A 23,592-nucleotide genomic window follows, 5' to 3' on the forward strand; every position below is an offset into this window, starting at 1 on the left:
GCAGTAATTGTAAATGAGTAAATTAATAAGTTAGAATTTAAATTAAAAGCATCTACTCATCAAAAAAACACCTTTAACTGAATGTCAATAAACTCACAGAAAAAATGTTCAACATCATTACTCATCAGGGAAATGCAAATTAAAGTCACAATGAGAGGGCTTCCCTGGTGGCACGTGGTTAAGAATCCGCCTGCCAATGCAGGAGACACGGGTTCGAGCCCTGGTCCGGGAAGATCCCACATGCCGCGGAGCAACTAAGCCCGTTCACCACAACTACTGATCCTTCACTCTAGAGCCTACGAGCCACAACTACTGAGCCCACGTGCCACAACTACTGACGCCTGCGTGCCTAGAGCCCGCGCACCGCAATGAAGAGCAGCCCCTGCTCACCGCAACTAGAGAAAGCCCGTGCACAGCAACGAAGACCCAACACAGCCAAAAATTAATTAATTAATTTAAAAAATCACAATTAGCTACCATTTCATATCCATGAGAATGGCTAAAATTAAAGAGACAAAAACACCAAATATTGAGAAGATGGAGAGCCATTGTGTTTCTCATACATTGCTGGTGAGAGTAGAAAATGTTACAACCACTGTGGTAACTTCTTAAAAGTTTCTTAAGAAGGTAAAAATACCCCTACCTTATGACCCAACAATTTCACTCTGAGATATTTACCCAAAAGGAAATAAAAATCTATGTACAAGATTTGTACAGCAATGTTCATTGCAGCTTTATTCATGAAAGCAAAACACTGGAAACAACCAAATGTTCACCAACAGGAGAATGTATAAATAAAATGTGGCATATTTGTTTTATGGAATACGACTCACAATACAAAGGAACAAACTACTGGTGGATGTAATGACATCTGGTGGATGTAATGACAACTACTGGTGGGTGAATCCCAAGAATACTATGCTCAGAGGAAGAAGCCAGACAGAAAAGAATACTTACTCTATGGTTCAGTTTTTATGAATTTCAAGAACAGAGAAGATTCAGCTGCAGTAGATATATTAGTGGCTGACTCTAGAGGGGGAACTTGCATCCCTCTCTCTCCCCCGTGGATAGACTGGAGAGGGACAGAAAGGAAATTCTCAGTGATGAGAAAGCTGTATATCATAATTGGAGTGGTAGTTATAGTTTTGAAAATTCATCAAACTGTACATATTAAGATATGTGTATTTTATGTTATATACTTACCATATATAAATTGTTTTAATATACAGCAGAAAGCAAATGAGAAAGACAAATGTAGGAGTAGGCAAATGTCCAAAGCTGAGTCAAATTACAGCTTTCAGATTTAACCTATTTTTAAAATTTCCCCAGATTGTTAAAGACAGTAACTACTGTGATTCTTCCAGAATCTCCAAGTTGATTCCAGATCCATTGCAGGGTAGCTCACTCTCTTAGCCTCTGGAAGGAGGCTCATATGTAATAATAAAAGGAAAATTTGTAGAATCACCAAAGCTTAAAACTGCAAAGGGTCTTAGAGGGCACCTAGCTATGGGATGGTAGGTCTGTGCACACAGAGTAGCAAGGTTGGGAACGTAAAGGAGTGAGGCCAGTGCAATGGTACCTTGGTAGACTGGATCATTTAGGTCCAGTGGAGCATCTTCCTGCAGGAATGCAGGCCAGTATACCCAGCTCTTCCCTTTCTAAGAGAAACTGGAAATTCAAATTTCTTACATAAAATCTTCCAACTTTTAAATGTTGGCAAATAATTTTCAAGTTATATAAAATTAAGTAGAAAAATCATGTAGAAAATATAGGGGAAAATCTTTTGATCTTGGAGTAGGCAAATACTTTTTAAACTAATGACCAAAAGCACAATCCATAAAAGAATAAATAAATTTGACGTTATCAAAATTAAAAACTCTTGCTCTTCAAAGGACACTGTTGAGAGAATGCAAAGACAGCCCACAGACTGAGAGAGAGAATATTTGCAAGTCATATATCTGATAAAGGACTTATATCCAGAGTATATAAAGGACACTCGAAACTCAATAATAAGAAAAAAAACAACACAATAAAAATGAGCAAAAGACTCAGACACATCACCAAAGAAGATATGAAGTTGACAAATAAGCACATGAAAAGATGTTCAACATCATTAGTCATGAAGGAACTTCAAATTAAAACCAAATTATACAGAGTGAAGTAAGTCAGAAAGAGAAAGACAAATACCATATGCTAACACATATATATGGAATTTAAGAAAACAAAATGTCATGAAGAACCTAGGGGTAAGACAGGAATAAAGACGCAGACCTACTAGAGAATGGACTTGAGGATATGGGGAGGGGGAAGGGTAAGCTGGGACAAAGTGAGAGAGTGGCATGGACATATATACACTACCAAACGTAAAATAGATAGCTAGTGGGAAGCAGCCATATAGCACAGGGAGATCAGCTCAGTGCTTTGTGACCGCCTGGAGGGGTGCGGTAGGGAGGGCGGGAGGGAGGGAGATGCAAAGAGGGAAGAGATATGGGAACATATGTATATGTATAACTGATTGACTTTGTTATAAAGCAGAAACTAACACACCATTGTAAAGTAATTATACTCCAATAAAGATGTAAAAAGAAAAACCAAATTAAAATACCACTACCTACATATTAGAATAAAAATTTTAAAGATTGTTTATTCAAATGTTGACAAGGATGAGGAGAAACTGGAACTCTCATACACTGCTGGTGGGCGTGTAAAATGATACAACTTTGGAAAGCAATTGACAGTTTCTTAAAAAGTTAAACATACACTACATAGGACGTAGCCATACCACTCCTAGGCTTTTAACCCAGAGAAATGAAAGCATATGTTCATACAAAGACTTATACATGGAGAGTCAGGGCAGGTATATTTGTGGTAGCCCCAATCTAGAACAGCCCAAATGTCTATCAACAGGTGAGTAACAAAACAAACCATGGTATATCCATATAATGGAAGGAATGAAAGAAGACAGACGCCCTCCACAAAAGTATATTCTTTATAATTCCATTTATATAAAATTCTAGGAAATGCAAACAAATGTATAGTAAAATAAAGCAGATCAGTGTTTACCTGGGGCAAGGAGTGGATAGATTACAAAAGGGCATGAGGAAAGTTTCGGGGGTGATGGATATGCTCATTATCTTGATTTTTGTGATGGTTTTCATGGTTGTGTTCATATGTCAAATTTTATCAAATCATACACTTAAATATATGTATTCTTTATTTTATGTCAGTTGTATTACCTCAATAAAAAGGTTTTTTTAAAAACAGAAAAAATTATTTAGGCCCAACCAAAGACATCTCTGAGCTAAATACAGCCCTTGAAATACCAATTTGCACCTCTTCTCAAGTCTTACTTCTCCGGCTTAAGAAGTAAGAAAACTGAGACCTAGAGAGATAAAGCAACTTGCCCAGGTAAGATTCTATTTGTAAACCCTGTGTTTAGGGGCTAGATAAGAAAACACCATAATAATGTTGTTGATGAAAATGATGATGTAAATGGATTATGGGGCTTCCCTGGTGGCGCAGTGGTTAAGAATCTGCCTGCCAATGCAGGGGACATGGGTTCGAGCCCTGGTCCGGGAAGATCCCACATGCCGCGGAGCAACTAAGCCCGTGAGCCACAACTACTGAGCCTGCGCGTCTGGAGCCTGTGCTCCGCAACGGGAGAGGCCGCGACAGTGAGAGGCCCGCGCACCGTGATGAAGAGTGGCCCTCTCTCGCTGCAACTGGAGAAAGCCCTTGCGCAGAAACGAAGACCCAACACAGCCAAAAATAAATATAAATAAATAAATAAATTTTTAAAAAAAGGTCCACATCAAAAAAATCTTTAAATGGATTATGGCTCCTTATCTATTTTAAGATTTGCTCTCCCAGTGGAAACTAGAGTTTAATATGAGAAGATCTGGTCTCAATCTCCACTCAATCACTAATTAGCTCCATGACCTAGAGCAGTTTCCTTAAAATTTGTGGAATCTCAGTTTCTTCATCTCTACATTCATGTTAAGAATATCTACCTCATAAGGTCTTCTTGAGGAGTAAATAAAACAGGATATGCTCAAGTAAATTTTCAATAAATATTAGTTAGGTTAACAAATTTAATCTGTGAGATAGATGGGTGGGACATGTATTACGAATTGATATAAAGCTGAAGATGAGTGAAGTTAAGGGTTTGCCCCTGATCGTGCAGTTAGGAAAGATAGAGTTGGCTTACCCAGTCTCCCAATTCCCAGTCCAGTGTTTTTTTGTAAGAACGGACACCCCCGAGGTTACTGGAAAAAGTCTATAGATGGAGAGTAGGGAGGTTCTTCTCAAAGAATCACTTAATTCAGAGATCTCAAAATAGTAGCCTGGGGCCATATCCGGCCTTCTGAAGTATTTAGAATCTGAATGGGTAGTGTTTTAAGAAATTTAAGTCAACATTTAAAGTTTGAGAGATTTCACATAAAAAATCTGAATTTCCTGCTTGGCTTGAAAAAGATCTGGCTTGTTAGCAGATCTGGCAACACTGAGCCTCCACTGAGGCAGGGCAGTGGAGAGCCTTCAGATGGGGTGGGTGCCCTCAGGTCTCCATGGTCCCTACCATCTCTCACACCCTAACTCCAGGCCTGCCTCACTTCTTATATTAATAATATAAACCTGGACCCACAGGCATTTACATGTGCAACTTGTGTTCTCCACCATTCCACCTCACACAGTTAACCACCCTTTCCAGAGGGCCAACGATGTTTATGATTTGTCATCTAGAAATGACGATGAGCTGTGTTGACATTCAGACAGTCATTCAACAGAACTGACTCCCTGGTGGCTGCATGTGTCAGCAGTTTCCACACACACCAACTGAAGCAGAGATCTGGCAACCTTCCAGCATATTTGAGCAGTGTAGATATTCAATCTGGACTTTTTTGGACACCCAAGTGGATATACTTTGGGGGTCCCGAGTCTCAAATGATCCAATTTGACATCCTACCTTGATCAAACTGACCTGGAACTTCCCTGTTTCCACAGACCTGTGTTCCAATAGCCACAACTTTAAGTGATTCTATAACCACATTCAGTCTCCTAAGGAAACCAATGGGTGTCAAAACCAGTGCTGCCCAGGTCATGGTGACAGCTCCGCATTAAACCTGAAATGAGCCCATGAAGTAAACACACAAAACGTATTCAGGATGAGAAAGGGGAAAACCAACAGATAACCCACAAAAACATTGACATACATCTGCTCTTGATCTTCTGTCAGTCCAAAATATTTTTCCTCTTTCAACCTAAACACTGAATCAGGAAGCCTGTAATGAACTAACTAGTACTAGTCCACCTGAAAAACATTTTTGAAAACCAAAGTCTGGAAATAGATACATCTTCTCATTTGTCTCTCCTAATTACAAAATATGAAGAATACCTTGAAGTTTTCAGTATTCTGATTATATTTGATGCTGCCACTATGAAACACAGGTCATCATGAGGGTAATTGCCTTAGACAGTTAGATACAGCTATGGAAGAGCCACCCATGGGAGGAGAATCAGCTGACTCTCTGTGTGTCTATGGTTTGTTTTGTTTTGCTTTTTCAAACAGTGAAAACGCTGGTGGTTAATACTTTTGCGGATTTCATTCCCCTAGAGAAAATGCATGACAAGCAACCCGTTTTTTATTGCTGTTTTTTAATAATAGAATTAAAGATCTATTGCCTGCTGTAATTTGTAAACATCATCAACCAAGAGGAGAGCACTCCAAAAACTAGTAATCATTTGAAGGGAATATGTTAAAAATTCTAAATAATAAACCCGGGTGCCCCCAGACCCAAGTTAGAAGTTAGTATCATGGTACAGAAATGTTTCTGTTTTCTTGTCTTACTCAGAGAACACCCTTTGCTCCAGACTTCCTTATCGCTCTAATAAATGCCAGATTTTATTGACACATTTCATCTGCTTCTTGCCATACACACCAAAAGCTCTGGAATGTGAGGTCTCTTTTCGAGCCCCCATTATCTCCACACATTTGCAGAGGCAGCACCATTTTAATTCTCCCAGGCTCTTGACTTTGTTTTTTTAAACGTAGTCCCATTACACACACAGTGCATCTGTTTCCCTCTCAGAAGAGGAGCATGCATGATTACTCTGCCTTTTCCCCTCAGAGAAATGTGCTACACACAGATGACACAAATCTTTTGATCAACAAGCTTCCAAAGAGATACAGATTTGTTCTCCACAATCAGCAAGGAAGCTGCACTCAATCTTCTTCCTTTACTACAGTTAAAAGAGAAATAAGGAGGAGGGGAATCCTAAAACTATGACAGAGAGGGCTTTCTTTAGGGAAAAGAGTAGAAAAACATTTGCAAGGCCACCCCAGGAAGTTGCACAGAAATTGATCCCCAAAAGTTATGCACAAAATACCCGTTTGAGCAGAGAGCACTTTGGGGTTTTCCTCTTGGATGTTGGATCTTTTTTTTTTTTTAACCTCATTGAACTCTGAGCTCTAGACTCATAACAATGTTAGGCGTGTATTGTCACTACAGGGTTTTTCATCTCTGTGTAATTTTACAGACTAGCTCAGAGAATCCCTGGGCTAGAGGGAATTATTTGGATTCCTGTTTTACAGCTGAAGAAACTGAAGAAGAGAAGCAAAGAGTTTCCCACTGAGACACAGAAAGAGCCTGTCTGAGGGGCTCAGTCTTGAAGGTTTCAGAGTTCAAACGCATACTCGGAACACTACAACAGGGGAACGAGACAACCTTCTAAATCTAGCATGAAATGCTGGATTTTGTTATTCTCTCTATATAATGCACTAGAGCATATTTGTGTGGGCAGGGATGGTAGCAACAGAAAAAATATGATCAAATGGCAGCTATAGCCAATACAGTCTTATTCTACATAACTGGATGTGACTTAAAAAATATAGTCATTCTTTCCTACCACAAACATTAGTTAAACCCTCGATGCCAGATACATCTAAATCCTTCCATTTTATTGCGTATTTGATAATAGCTTATTCTCACAACCTGAAAAAGAAATCGTTAGGGTACAGTTGAACTACATTCCAAAATTCCTCTTGGAAGATGTAACTTTTGGTACAGAAAGCAAAAGCTTTTTGTTCACTAAAAAGAACTATGCTTCCCGTGCATCTAAATTTACCAAAATTTCCAGTCATAATATGGAGACTTCATTTCATGTGTAGAAAAGCCCCTCATAGCGATCTGTGAATCTTGCTAGAGTCCTAGAATAAGAGGTGGGTAAAAAGCCAGGATAACCTCTTTCTAGTCTTCGTAAGTAATGATAATAGCATCTGTCATTTAGTGAGCACTTTACATGCATTTTCTGATTTAATCCACAAACTTTTTGAGTCTGGTATTATTGTTTCCATTTTACAGATGAGAAAATTGAAGCTTGGAGGGGCAAAGTGCCTCACTCATTATTATAGTCAGTGCCAGTGTGGTTACACAAGCAGCCTTTTGAAGTCAGACAGCCTTGGGAGTCTCAAAGACGTTTATTTACCAGTTGTAGCGTCACCCACTGTCCTAGTTGGCTTGGGGTTTCCTGGAAAGTGGGAATTTCAGTGCACACCGGGATGGTTGCTCACCCTACAAGTTGTATAACCTTAAACAAAGTTACCTCCCCTCTCTGGACCACAGAAGAATTTGGACCAGAAAGATCCCTAAAGATTCAGTGGAATGCCAAAGTCTGAGTTCCCTCTCTGCATAGGGACATGGGTCATCTCTCTAATAATAACTCAAGGAGTCTGTAGGGTCGCTGTCTTTACTCTTCCGTTCTTTATGACTGAGTCCTCCTGTCTTATTCTGGAATGCACCCTGCAACTGGATCTACACAGCTACGTGAGAACTCATAACAACAGCTTTCCATTAAACAGGGCTGGACATGATGACCTCCACCAGCATCTGCCTTAAGATTTTCAAGTATACATTACACTTATCACATCCACTCAACCTCTCTCAGCCTATTTCCCCATCAAAATGGGAATAATACAAATATTATAGTATCTCACAGGACTAGTGGGAATCAAGTGAGATAAAAGATATGAAAGTGCTTCTGTAAGCCACAGAGAAATATATATATGTATCTCATGCTGTCTCTTATCAGAGGGTGTATACACAATTCACAAATACATCTGCATCTAGCTCAGGGTCTGCGCTTACCCCCATGTTCTTGACCCACATAGCACCATACAGATGAGCTGTTGAAGGTGGAATTTTTTATATTCCAAAGGCTCTGGACCCCTTCTTTTTTTTTTTCCAGCCGCACCATGCAGCTTGTGGAATCTTAGTTACCTGACCAGGGATTGAACCTGGGCCCTCGGCAGTGAAAGCATGGAGTCCTAACCATTGGACCACCAGGGAATGCCCTCTGGATCCCTTCGTATTTTAGTCACAATTCCAGCCATTTCCTGGTTATAACCTACTTTTCAGAGAATCAAGAAATAGGAAACCTGTTCTGTACATCAGGACTGGAGATGGAGAATAGGAGAATACAGATGGGAATCACTCAAACTCCAGGACAGCATTGGTTAAAATGTTTAGAAGAGAAAGAAGGAAACTAAGTTTTTATGGTGAAGAATTGTCTAATCTCTTAAATGGGCAAAGTTGTCTGTACCCAGTCTAATTCACAGAGGTATTTTGAGGATCAAATCAAACACGGATGTGAAGGGTCTTTCAGAAGCAGGTAAAGGAGTCTACACGTTTAAGTGCTAGGTATGCTTATGGATATGAATCTAGATGACACACATATATTTTATCTAATCCAATGCTCTTGTTTTACCAGCACGCAGCATGCAATGACCAGAGCATGCCCTTAGGCATAGATTCGCAGATTTGGCAATTGGAGGTGGAGCTAGCATGCCCAGCAGTGGTACAAGCTGAGGGAACAGTGGCAGGCACAGACAGCATCTATGACTGGCATCTTGGGGGGTCCACTATTATGATGTACCAGAGAACGTTACAATTCCCTCTACCACTGTACAGTATTCCATTGCTATATAAACCCCATGAAGATGAGAATTTTTTTATTGGTCTGTTTTGTTCATTGCTGAACCCCCAAGTCCTAAGCTAGTGATGACACATCATGGCTACTCATTAAATATTGACTGACTGAATGAATAGCACCCCTGACCATTGCCCAATCTGCTTCTCCTTGAACGCTCCTCTAGTGAGGAGGCACTCGGGATGAGTTAAAGCAGCTGGGTCCTTTGCTGAGCCATCCTCTAACAGAAAGTTCTCCCCGACATCGACTTCCATGTAAGACTTCGCTGTAACACTCATCTTCTGGCTCTAGTTTTCTCTGCGACCAGGAGGAATAAATCTAATTCCCTGTTCCACTTGAAAAGTCCTTCAAATATTTTGGATGGTTGTGTGTGCCTGATTTCTACAGCTGTCCTCTTATGAAATGGTTTTTAGGACTTTTACTATTTTTAAGCTGAAAAGAACATAGGGTTAGGAGAAAGCACTGACACCTGAAAGAGGAGTGATCGTGGGCACGTTTCTTCCTCTAAGAAATACGAGATTAATAAACCTACGTTTCAGGTTTGGTGTGAAGATTAACTGAAACCATGTAGATAAAGCCCTAGTGTCTAGTACATGGATGGTGCCCACAAAGGTGAGTCCCTTTCCAGTGCCCAGTCAGCAGCTTCTTGCTATGCTCCAGCCCGTCAGTACCAAGTTTAGAAGTGATGTCCACAAATGGGCCTTCCTATGCGTCTCTACTTAAATATAGAATACAGAGGGACTGTAACATTCGTCACTCTGAAACATTTAATAAACTTAAAAAGCTGAGTCTCCCAGTCTGGTCAGGACTAGAAGTCAGGACTAGAAGTCAACTGTCAGGTCAGGACTAGAAGTCAACTGTATTCAAAAGGCACCCTAGGAGTGCAGTCACATTTTAGGCTACCCATAACAATATTGCTTCCTATTGCGCTTACACAGCTAAACCCCAAAGCCATTTTTGTGTGGCTTATTCTACTATAGCCTGCATCGGGTACAGCTGACTTTTTGAACCTAAGTGTAGGGGTCTGTGTTGATCCCTATTGGATTTCTTCTTTAGTGATTCCCTCTTCCCACAGCTCCACACCTGCCTTTGCAGCAGACAAGACTACCCTAAAGAACTCTACCATGCCTTCCCTGTCTCCCATTCACATCATCATTAGGTGGCACATTCTCCAAAGATGAGCAGGAGACAGGGGAGATGGAAATCCCTCTACCAATTTTACTACTTTTCAGCTGCTCTTTTAAAACTCCTGCATGAGGAAGGAAACGGAAGCTGTTAACCGACTAGATGGTTGTAGAGAATGTGTATCTGCATTATCCAAACTCTCTTTGACCTCTAATGCCACAAATACAAGTGAGATAAGTGGAAGTTTAGCAAATGACTGCAAGGAAATGAGAGGGGAATCCTAAAACGCAAGCTCTAGAGAATGTCAGAAAATCAGCCCATCAAAGTAGCAAAAGTGCTGGACTGGAGGTTAAAGAGCTGCTTTCGAGTCCTGACTCTGTCACAAACCAGCTGGGACACTTGAGCGTGTTATTTTTGTTTGTTTGTTTATTTTATTTTATTTATTTTTGGCTGCATTGGGTCTTTGTTGCTGCGCAAGGGCTTTCTCTAGTTGCAGCGAGCGGGGGCTACTCTTCATTTTGGTGCATGGGTTTCTCATTGTGGTGGCTTCTCTTGTCGTGGAGCACGAGCTCTAGGCGCACGGCCTTCAGTAGTCGTGGCACGCGGGCTTCAGTAGTTGTGGATTGCGGGCTCCAGAGCGCAGGCTCAGTAGTTGTGGCACACGGGCTTAGTTGCTCCGCGGCATGTGGGATCTTCCTGGACCAGGGCTCGAACCCATGTCTCCTGCATTGGCAGGTGGATTCTTAACCACTGTGCCACCAGGGAAGCCCTAGCGTGTTTTTCTAACCTCTCTAGGATTCAGTTTTCTCATCTATAATAGGAAGAGATTTGGGCTAAAAATAATAACCCCTGAATAAACTGTGACAATCCAGACAATGGGATATTATTCAGCACTAAAAAAAAGGGGGCTATCAAGCCATAAAAGACATGGAGGAAACTTAAATGCATATTACTAAGTGAGAGAAGCGAATCTGAAAAGGCTAATTACTGTATGATTCCAACCATATGACATTCTGGAAAAGGCAAAACTATGGAGACAGTAAGAAGATCAGTGCTTGCAAGGGTTGGGGGAGGGAGGGATAAATAGGCAAAACACTGGATTTTTAGGGAAACTAGTCTTTATGATACTATCGATATAATGGTGGGTATGTCATTATATATTTTTCAAAATCCTTAGAATGTATAATAAAAAGAGTGAACAGTAATGTAAAAAACAAAAACAAACGCACCTTTCACGTGTTAAACAACAACAGTACCACGTGTCTTATCACTCAAGTCCCACGTGCAGGTCTTGCTGTGACCTTCATTTTACAAATGAGGAAAATGAGCAGTTCTGGGATGTGGGCACCAAAGATGGGACTTGAACCTGGATCTGCTAACCACAAGCTCGGGGTTCTTTGCTTTTCACCATATGGTCTGACTCCCAGATCTCAAATCCTGTGCAATTTTCTTGGAAGTGAATTTGTACCTATTTCGTGTTCCGGAATACAAAGGAGTTTCTCTGCAAAACTCTTTCCTTTGTTTTGTGCTATTTACAGTTAATGCAGTTTACAGGGAAGGCAGCAAAACAGAATGGGCTTTCAAGTCATGTCTTAGCCAGTTCACATCGCTGAGCCTCAGATTCCTCAATTAGAAAATGGAAGTAATGACAGCACTTTCTCTCCAGGAACACTGTAAGGAGAGTGGAGGACAGTGCAAGTCAAGAAGCATTCAGCAAGTGCCTGCCATAAAGGGACTAAAGAAGATTCTGTTACTCTTACTCTTGGGTACACTGTGCAGGCAGTGAGAGGCAGCACAGCATGGTGGTTAAAAGTGTGGCTTCAAATCCCAGCTCTGCCACACGCTAGTTGTTAATCCCGGGCAAGTTGCTTACCCCCTCTCTGCCTCAGTGTCTACCTGTGAAAGGGGGTGAGCACAAGAGCACCTACCTTGGAGGACTGTGGTGAGAAGACACTGAGCTCATGCAGTGACGACGCATGGATCCGTGCTTGGCCCACAGGAAGCTCTCGTACGTGCTGGCTGTTGAGATCATGTTCCCTCTCTTTCCTTCAGTAAATCTCAACTCCGTGGTTGCAACCAATTGCAAGAGCACCTTGAATATTTTCCTATTTGTTTCAAACCCACACCAAAGGAGCCAGCTCTCAGGATGGTTTCCCCACCTCTGACTCGGGGTTGCATCCCATTTGTTCTGACGAGTGCGCTGAAATCGTCCCGCCACCTGTACCAATTACCAGTCCCTAGAGGCTTCTCTCGAGCAAGCAGTCCACTAGCAAGGGCTCTGGGATGGGCAGCAAAGGTTGGCAAGGTTAGTCAGAGCTATGGATTCCCTTTGGAATTGGAGTTATGATTTAGGGATCCTTGGCCTCCCACGTGGAGTGGAGAGGAAAGTACTCCTGGTTGACAGTGGGACTCCTCTTCAAGGCTCCACCAAGAGAGAGCTGCCGGGAGGGGGATGTAAGGTACTGCAGAGAGTGACAATAATTCTGAGAACCTAAAGTTTGGGTTCATGCCCTTCAGCTGAGCCCCCCACAGTTAGTCCCTTAGCTCTGCTTGCTCTCCGCTCTGGGTTCCTGCCTAGGGCGCATGTTTTCCGCTCTGCAATGCACTCAGTGCATCTGGGAATGCTGGAAAGCTCACTCCTTCAGCCTCTCAGACGCTAAACATACCTTATAAACATGTGTCTTTCCACTGTCAAAGAATGCAGGATGGAATGTTTGGGGCAGATGGTTTAAAGGAAGCCCCAGTCAACAACGCTTGTTAAAAAAAAGACATTCTTCCTGAGATAGGGGCTGAAATTAAGCATTTCTTCAGGTGGCTGCCATGGTCGTATGCACGTGTGTTACACACTCATCTGGCACTCTGGTTGGAAGCATCTAGAACCTGGTGCCACATAGCCCTAAAGTTACCAGGGGTTAAGCAAAGCCATCTTCCTGAAATATCTATTTTAGCTGAAGAAAGCTAAAATAAAACCTTACTTTTACATTAAGAATATAAGATCTATTTAATATAAATGACACAATTAATCAGAATTCATATTTTGAGTGAATGTTTTCTGGACAAAACACAGGACGTGGTAGTAATTTTGTTCGTTCCCTCTGCCATAAGGGATGTTTCCCTGGGAAATTTGTACCAGGGTTGGGCCTCAGTCGTGATGTGAAGTGTGAGAGAGAAGACAGCCTCACGCAGAGGACGGAACACTGGGTGTGCAGTCCTCAGGCCAGTGTGCAGGCCAGGACTCTGTCACCTACTCACCGTGTGATCTCACGGTCAAACAGGGATGTTAATCATTGTCCTGTCTGTCTCCCAGGCCTGCTGTGAGAATCCAATGAGACAATGCGTGTGAAACAGCTTTGGAAACTACAGTGTCCCACAAATGTAAGTTGTTATGATTCAGCCTTGTTGTTTTTGGAAAGCTTGTTTCATTTTATGTATCCCATGTATCCTCCACCCCACACCCTACCCCCACAGGCAGGTCAAAAAAAAAGGAACCTATGAGTTGACGAAAAGAAAAGAAGTCACCGGACTTGCTCCTCTCACCCAGTTTTGCGTCAAAGCCATGGGAGAAGCAAGCTCCCTGCAAGGCGGGGAGCCCCGGCCTCGTCACCCCGTTTGGAGGGTCAGTCAGACAGAGCGCAGCATTCACTGCTGTCTGACTTTCATTATGCGGGTCTCTAGACAAGCAGAGGGGAAAAGTGCAGAGGAGCGGGTCAGCGTCTGAAATGTGAGAGGGGCAGCAGTCTCTGAAGTGCATGGAAATGGGAGGAAACCTAATACTGCTGCTGAGTGGAGAGGGAGCATTGCATCATGTGAAAATCATCGAAAGCGGTCAGCAGAGCTTGAGGGCCGGGGAGGTGGGCTTGTCCACTGACCCACGGGCAAAAGGGCCTGGACTCCGGGTTCTGTCCCGCTCCACAGTGAAGCTGCAGTGGGCATGCTAGGCCATCCATCTGGGTGCCCACAGGGACCAGAGACTGAACTCTCAGCTCCTGAGAGAGTCCATGAAAGTACTGGTTCCACGGAAGTACTGCTGGGGGTGGAGGTGGCAGTAGGAACCCAAACCAGAGTTAGGAACTGGAGAGCATGGGGTTGGATTATCAACGAAAGAGTCAAAACTACTATTTAATGAACATTTAACATGTCATTCAATCCTCACAATAACTCTATAGGCAGATTATTACTCCTATTTTATGGACAAAGAAACTGAGGCTCAATGAGTTAAGGGACTTTTTAAGGGTACAGAGCTGGTAAGTGACAAAGCCAGAGTTTGAATGCAGATCTGTGCAACCCCAGGTTTCTTGATTCTAAACTCTGTTGTACCCCTCTCTAAATGGGAAGTGGAGCCATGGCTGGGAACCAAATGGAGATGGATCAAAGTACAAGCATGAAGGGAACAAGGGAGGAAGGACTGGATGTCTTCCATGTTGGCGACTTGGTTCTGTAGGCAGGGGAGCATGTGTGTGTACATTTGTAATCTAAGAGTTGGCCACCTTTCCCAAGTAGGTAACTCATGGCCTGACTTCAGATTTTATATGGGCTTGGGTGAGGGTGGGGCTGCAACCACTACTGGAAGCAAATGCAAAACAAGCCAGCAGGGACATAGGAAAGAAGGCATGATGGAGGGGAACAGACATCCTGCCACTGCTGAGATTTGCCTTTGGTGTTTTTATCAATTATCTGTTGCCATAATAATGCTGCATAACAAACAAGGCCAGTATTAAAGTGATTTAAAACCACAACCAGTTATTATTTCTCATGCATTTAGGGGCTGGCAGAGTAACTATGCTGATCTGGGACGGGCTCAGATGATGTCAGCTGGGCTTGCTCATGTGTCTGCCACTGGGTGGAAGGTCTTCTGGGGATGGCTAATCTAGGATGACTCAGCTCTGCTCCACACAATATCTCATCACCCAGCAGGCCAGTTCAGGATTGTTCTCATGGTGAAGGCAGAGGAACAAGAGAGAGTAGATGTGTGCAAGACCTTAGACATACCATCTCTTCTGCCACATTTCACTGGCAAGTCAGAATACAGCCCCCAGATTCAAGAGGTGGGGAAATAGACTCTGTCTCCTGATGGCTGGCAGAGTCACACTGCAAAGTGCTTAGAGAACTGCAGACATTTTTTTGCAGTCAGTCTACTACAAGATTCAGCCCCATTCCCAAAAGCAGATGAAGGGCAGTGGCATTTTCTAATATTCTGGACCATGCCCACTTCCCTGCCTTTTCTCCTCTAAATGCCACTTCCTTGCACAGTCTTTCTGCATCTTATTGGCTGGGGAGATACAATGGCTCTAGAATTAGGCAGATAAAAGAATGCCTTCTTTTTTTCGGGGTACTAAAATTCAGACTGCTTGTCCACGGAATTCATCTGTAAAGATTTTATAACTAGGCAGCTTGCACTAGAAAATAAACTTTTTCAGTGAGCCATCCCAACCTAGCCATAAGTGTATGGGAACGCTGTCAAATTCCAGGAAACAGATGTTCGTTTAATAAGATAAATTTTTACTAGTACTTCTACCATACTGCTATTCCTAGGTTTGTGATCTGAATTTAAGATAGTAAACTCCAGCGATTTATTTCCTACAATGTGGCTGAGATCATAGATTCCCCAGAGGTACACCTTTGAAATCCTTACATATGAGATTATTGGCCTGATATTTGACATTTGTATGCCAAGAACTGGCTGTTACACTGCATTAGAAAGAGCAGTGGGCTTGAAATCAGAAGACCTGTCTGGTGCTGAACTCAAAGGAGCACTGTGGTCAGGCACCTGCTCTGATGTCAGACTGCCTGGAATTGAAGTCCAGCACAATCATATATACTTTGTAACCTGAAACAGGTTACTTGAACTCTCTGTATCTCAGTTTCCCTATCTGTAAAATGGGGATAATACAAGTTCCAACATCACAGGGATGACATAATTCAAATAAGATGCTGAGAACAAGGAAATGAAATCCACACCCCCACTTTCACAGCAACACTATTAACAACAGCCAAGACATGGAAACAACCTAAGTGTCCATCAACAGAGGAATGGATAAAGAAGGTGTGGTATTTGTATACAGTGGAATATTATTCAGCCATAAAAGAAGGAAATCCTGCCATTTGTGACAACATGGATAGACCTTGAGATCATTATGCAAAGTGAAATAAGTCAGACAGAGAAAGACGTACTGTATGATCTTACTTATATGTGGACTCTAAAAAAACTAAACCCCATAGATACAGAGAATAGACCGGTGGTTGCCAGAGTCGGGGGAGGAAGAGTGATGGTTGAAGGTGGTCAAAAGGTATAAACTTCTAGTCATAAGATAACAAGTCCTGGGGAGGTCATGTACAGCACAGTGGCTATACTTAACAATATTGTAGATTTGAAAGTTGCTGAGAGTAGATCTTAAAATTTCTTATCACAAGAAGACCAACTTATAACTATATACAGATATCAAATCATTATGTTTTATACCTTGGAGTAATATGATGTTATATGCCAATTATATACATGCCAATAAAACTGGAAAGGAAAAAGAAAAAAAAGATGCTGAGAACAAGGCCCGCACAGGGTATCCAAATATCCACCAAAATACTACCTGTCATTATTGGCTCTGACCCTTGTTGCCTGAAGAACCGTAACCTCTCTGGCCTGAATATCATCATCTGTAAAATGAGAGCAATACTACCTTCTGGATCCTTCAACTTCAGACCTCAGACGGGCTTTCCTGCCCCTGAGAGCCCCTGAAACCAAGGCTTGGCTCAGGCTGACCCACAAAGATAGGGCACCTACAAGAGTGAGAGAGGGATTTTGTCATTCTTCTGCTAGTTTTACTTCCTCATCCATCTCACTGATTCAGCGCCAGCAGAACCCTTCCATGGTCATGCTAGGTGCTATTGCAGCTCATGGCTCTGTTCCAGGGAAGCTGGTGGAGGGCATGGAGGGACCACTCCCTGCTCCCTCAGCCACCATCTGAAAGACAGGACATCTGCCCCAGTTGACCTGTGGCCACACTGCTCCTGAACATGTAAGAAAAAGCCAAGTTGTACACGGCTTCCCTGCCCTTGGAGTCTTTCCGTCCTGGTGCCCTCACTTCTTTGAACCTGGGCCTGGGAGAAACAACTTCTTTTTTGTCCTCAAGACAAGGTATGGGGGTGAGGCCCTCAAAATACAGCAATGCACATTCTGGTTTGAGGACTGGAAAGCAATAATGGGCCTAGTTGCCCAAACTAGAAATTTTTTTAAATTAATTTTTATTGGAGTATAGTTGCTTTACAGTGTTGTTAGTTTCTGCTGTACAGTAAAGTGAATCAGCTATACATATACATATTATATCCCCTCTTTTTTGGATTTCCTTCCCATTTAGGTCACCACAGATCATTGAGTAAAGTTTCCTGTGCTGCACAATAGGTTTTCATTAGTTATCTACTTCATACATAGTAGTGTATATATGTCAGTCCCAATCTCCCAATTCATCCCACCTCTCCCCTTTCCCCCTTGGTAGCCATACGTCTGCTCTCTACATCTGTGTCTCTTTGCAAATAAGTTCATCTGTACCATTTTTCTAGATTCCACATATAAGCAATATTATATGATATTTGTTTTCTCTTTCTGACTCACTTCACTCTGTATGACAGTCTCTAGGTCCATCCATGTCTCTGCAAATGGCACAATTTCGTTCCTTTTTATGGCTGAGTAATATTCCATCATCTTCTTCATCCATTCCTCTGTTGATGGACATTTAGGTTGCTTCCATCTCCTGGTTATTGTAAATAGTGCTGCAATGAACATTGGGGTGCATGTGTCTTTTTTTTTTTTTTTTTTTTTTTTTTTGCATGTGTCTTTTTGAATCATGGTTTTCTCAGGGTATGTGCCCAGGAGTGGGATGGCTGGGTCATATGGTAGTTCTATCTTTAGTTTTTTAAAGAACCTCCATACTGTTCTCCATAGTGGCTGAACCAATTCACATTCCCACCAACAGTGCAAGAGGGTTCCCTTTTCTCCACACCCTCTCCAGCATTTGTTGTTTGTAGATGCTTTGATGACCAAACTAGAAATTTTTGTTCAGCTGTGACTCATCCCTTATAAGTCCACCTACCAAGTCCTGGCAACCCTAATTAACAGACATCTGCTCATAGCAGCACAGTCTCCCCCATTGCTACTGCTCTTACCTAGTTCTGATCTCATCCTGAGTCACCTGGAACCTGGCAAATGTTTCCTCCCTGCTCCATCCTCTTCCTCAATGCCAGAGAAAGCTTGCGAATAACTTAGCCATTTTTCAGTGGTTCCCCGGCCCCTACAGGATAGTCAAAACCTTGCACTTAAGACCCTTAAAACTTCAGCTGTGGCTTTCCTCCATCCCCATGCCATGCCACTTCCCTGTACACAAGCCTTGCAGCAACCAAACTGAACTCCTCTCCATGCTCCTAATACACAATGCCCTCTCCCATGAAATGTCTCTTCCTCATCTCTCTTCTAACCAACCTCAGCCTTTGATAGCATCTTAAATGTCACCTCCTCCAGGAAGCCTCCCCAGCTCCCCCAAGCAGGCTTAGTTGTTGGACTCCACAGCACTTTGTACCTACTTCCACCAGCACACTCACTATATTACAGTGTAGCTGTGTGTCTATACAGGCAATCCAGATCCTAGTCCCCCAGAGCTGGAAAAGGCCCATTGAATTCCAATTCTACGACGTGTGGAAGTCCAAAGCCTTTCCTATGGCTTTTGTGAATTCCCAGGGGATCTATATTTCCCTTGTCCCCCATCTGCAGCTCCTGGTTCTACACCTGCTGCTTCTAGTCTACAATGTTGACCCAGGTGTGACCAAGGCCATCACGTAGGGCTATATAGATTGTGCTCTGCTGAAGGGCATCAAACTATAGGGGCAGGGAGGTCTGAAAACCAGCCTGTGCCCTGCTCACGTTCAACATCCACCAATAAGAGGTTCCATTTACTAATTTACGAAAATGTACAACATGGGATAGTGGTGGTCCTGTGCCCCTCCTTATAACAAGGGTTTGTGATACAGATGACAACTTGAATCCAGGCGGGCAGGGGGGGGGACAGGAGAGATGGAGGCGGTGGCATTTCTATTCTTAAACTATGGTTTAGTAACCTCTTTACCAGACAAATTTTAGTGCCATTTCTTCTTACATAATCCCCAACTTCACATCAGCTCATTGGATCCTCTCATCCCTCCCCTCCTCTTCCCTCCGCCTCCAACTTCTTATTCTTCCTCTCCCTCTCTCTCTCTCCCCTCCTTCTCTCATTTTTCCATGAACAGTTTAACCGCTTTATTTGGTCTTTATTTTTCTGCCAACACACAAAGTTTCATCCTATCCTCACTAATTTATTAAGACATTTTTGTAAACAAAGAATGTTCATTCCCTAAAAGGATGTCAATTGAGATCCACTGTTAAGATAATACACAAGTCATCTTCTTACACATCCATCTGTTTCCCTTCCCCCCCTTTGTCTGTCCGTTCCTTAAGAGTAGATGTTGTATTTCCATAGTGCCCATTATAGAAGATATCCAGTCACTACTCAGTACATGAAGAACTGAAATCACCTGGGGCTGATCAGACCAGGCTCAGTTTCTCACTCTGCCCCTTATTAGATGAGGACCTTAGCCAATTAACCTCTTAGAGCCTCAGTTCCTTCATCTATAAAAGCATCAGGACTAAGGGGAGGCAAGTGAGGCACTCACTTGTAGGCTTGGCAAAATTTAAGGAGCCTGAGAGTGCCTCCTTAACTTTGTACTCTGGGAAATGGACTTGCCTCACCCTAGCCCTGACCCAGATCTAGAAAATAGGGATAATAATGATATCTATCTCATGATAACAATGATTATAGTAGAGATGATTTGAAATGAAGCATGCGGTACTAAGCATGCCATCTAGCATATTTCTGAGTATCAGGGAGGGTTTTAACTTAACAACTGTAGCCCTTATTATCATTTCAAGCTGTATTATATGACACTGATCAGGAGCGTCATTGTTTAATAGAAGCTATTTGAAAATTAATGTTTAGAGTTGTAATAATTCAAACAGGTCTTTAATAATTTTCAACTTGGTAAAAAAAAATGTTTTCATACACACACTTGTTGTCCTATGGATTGGGATATATAGGAACACATCTTCGTCTCTCACCCTGAATCATCCGTAATGTAGAGTTGCCAAGTGAGAGGCAGCCTCATTGCTCTATCTTAGAGTATCCGCCCACAGGCAACTGAGGGTTAAGCTTCATATTTGAAACCACTGTTGGTTTTATATCCATAGCAGCTTAACCCAATGACCTGTCTCTCCCAATTGGCATCACATGTACTTCTCTTTGTACCTCAGTTTCATTGCTCTGAAGGATGAGCACCTATCAACATAGGTGTTTCAACATCCCCGGGTTGGACATCTGCCCCAGATGCCCTTGGACAACTGCCATGAGACGTCTCATTGCATCTCTCCTCGTTGGATTTCAAACATCTATCCCGTTCTGACTGCTGTGCTAGATTCTTTTAAAGTTCTCTTTTACAAAAATTCTTCCTGACAGTGAATTAATGCCTTTAGAGGGCATTAGGTCAGGTATAATTTCTTATATGTACTTGTATGCACAGGGGAAAAACTGTGACTATTTTGAAATACATTGAGCCCATCCATAAAATCATGGAAAGATTCTTAAAATGTAAATGTCTAAACTTGACTCAGTGAAATCTTCGAAATGAAGTGTCACAGTACTCCCTCCGGGTAGAAACAAAAAAGCTGAGCCCCACCCCCCTCCACCCGAGGTGTCCTATGGTGGAAATTTTATGTCCTGTAGCTCATATTTGAAGTAAGACCATCCTCAAATGAAGACCATCCTCACCTTCAAACTGAGTGAAACTTCATCCAGCTGTTTTCACGCACTGTGATGCCAAAGAGACAGACAGGAACTTAACCACGTTTATGTAGCTGATGGCGATGATGGACACGTGAGAATGTCAGGCTGGCTTAGAGATACTGAGCAGTGGCAGACAGTACCTGGCACAGAGCAAGGCTTCCATAAATGCTATTATCTGTTAAGTGAAAGAGTGCAAAAGCATACACACCCCATCATTATATCTATGAGAAACAAATGAAGAAACATATGCTAGAGGGATGTGAAAATGTCAGTAATAGTTGTGTTTGGACAGCCAGGAATTCTTTCCCTTTCTTCTTTGCAATATTTTCTCATTTTTCTTTAATGAACATGTATTATGTTTACCACGGAAATAGCATCCAGTCTTATTAAATTTTAAAAAATGTTTTTGGGAAGCTCTATTTTGTCTACTCTCACCCTTTACAAATCAAATACTTTCCAGACCTCTGAAATGTTACGAGAGAAAGGACGTGAGGAAGACTTTATGGGAACTGACAGGGAGTCATCCTCTGGCAAGAAGTCTAATCGCTCTTTTTCTTTTTCTCTTCCCTTTTTCCTTCCCTCTTTCTAAGTGGAGCTGAATCAATGATTTGCAGCTGTGAGAGCTGCCACATTTATTTCTTTAATGATTTCTTTTTCTACCAAACCTCCCCATTGCCAAAGCTGCCTGGGCAAAATGAAAACATATAAACATTTAAAAGTTTGTTGTAATTTTTTAAGCAAAACAAAAATGAATGTGCCCTAAAAGCAATTAGACTGTGTAGGTCAACCATTATTTTTTTAGTTCCTTTTTTTATACCAGCAGATTTAGTAGCCAGAAAACTGCTGGAGTCTCTTTGCAGAATCCAAGCAACATAAAATCACTGACCTCGGTTAAACTCCTGACCAGCCCAGCTAGTGAATAAGGTAAACAAAAATCCCACAACTAAAGCTTGATTTTATGCCCCAGCTGTGGGACAGGATGTGGATATTTTAAATCAAACAAACTAACAACGAAATGCAACCACCGCCACCAACTTCCAAGCACCGGGGTGTAGCCCCCCATCACCCAGAGCAGCACGAGTCCTTCCCAAAGTGCTCCTGCAATAATTCCTTGACGAAGCTTGACTCAGAGCTCCTGAACTGTTAGAGCCGACCCGGAGGTCACCTGGCATTAATTTAAAGCTCTGACTCAGGTGGTGTATACGGAGGGACTCAGCATAGGTTGCTGCAGCTGTTGACAACCTTGAGTACACTAGGCACTGTCCTGATTTTTTGTAGAGAAAGAAAAAAGGGAGTTAAAATCATTGGACCTCCTCTACCAGTCAGATGCTCTCATCTACCGTATCTGATTTCATCGGCACAACAAACTTATGAGGTGAGGATTATTGTTCCCATTTTACAGCTGAAGAAACAGAGGTCCAAAGAAGCAAAGCAGCTTGAGGAATGTCACCCAATAAGTCAATGGCAGAGCCAGGAATAGAACTCAGATCCCTTTGGCAACTGCCCAATAAGGATGGAATGGGAATTCCCTGGCATGGAGAATGCATTCCAGGAATCTCCTATATTAGGAATTCTCAGACCTAGTCCTTACCCCGAAGTTCAAATACTTCAACCTGGCCCTGTGACTAAGAGGGTTTCCAGGTAGTTTAAGGAAAAGTGGTAGAGTTATTTTATAAATGCCTCTGTGCTCGTGGTGTGCCTATGTCAGCCAGAGCGATCATATCTCCTTTGTGACCAGGTCTTAGGAGATGAAGAGGACAATCCCATCTGGTCTCTGAATCTTGTCACCCGATAGCACAGGAGCCAGTCTCTTCCGGCCTAATCCTAAAACTGCCGTATCTCCTTTGGCAGGCTTTATTTTAGCCTAGAGGACTATGGGGTTAGAAGATAATGGGTAAATATTTTAGGACCAATTCCTCATAAAAGAACAGGGAGGCCTGGGAGAGGATTTCCCCAAATCTAATCGAGCCCTGGCTGGACAACAGTCAATCTGTGTCCTGTGGACTGTGACAGTTCACAGCGGGCTAACAGTTTACTGCAAATTTTATATAGTTCTCAACCCAGTGTTAAAATCAGGAGAAAATGCTTTTTGAAAAACTACATACCATGAGTTTGTTTGTTTTTTTTTAAAGAATTAACAGTAGAATTTAAGGCACTCAAATCATTTGTCTCCTCTAAAGCCTCATGTCTTAATGACTACAAAATCTTGCCTCTGGAACCCTGGCAGGATTTTAGACTGGGTGTTAATTAATTTGGGGGAGAAGGGGATTGGCATGCATTCACTTGGAGTAGGGAGAGATTTCGTACTTCTTGAGGAGAAAGAGCAGAGGTGAAATAGATGTAAAAATGTATCCCTCGGGCTTCCCTGGTGGCGCAGTGGTTGAGAGTCCGCCTGCCGATGCAGGCGACGCGGGTTCGTGTCCCAGTCCGGGAAGATCCCACATGCCGCGGAGCGGCTGGGCCCGTGAGCCATGGCCGCTGAGCCTGCGCGTCCGGAGCCTGTGCTCCGCAACGGGAGAGGCCACAACAGTGAGAGGCCCGCGTACCGGAAAAAAAAAAAAAAGTATCCCTCCTCAGCAGGACTTGGTTCCCACAGCTGAACTGCTGATTCTACAAGCCGCCTTCTGCT

This window comes from Lagenorhynchus albirostris, chromosome 2, assembly GCF_949774975.1.
Source record: "Lagenorhynchus albirostris chromosome 2, mLagAlb1.1, whole genome shotgun sequence".
NCBI classification, from domain to species: domain Eukaryota; kingdom Metazoa; phylum Chordata; class Mammalia; order Artiodactyla; family Delphinidae; genus Lagenorhynchus; species Lagenorhynchus albirostris.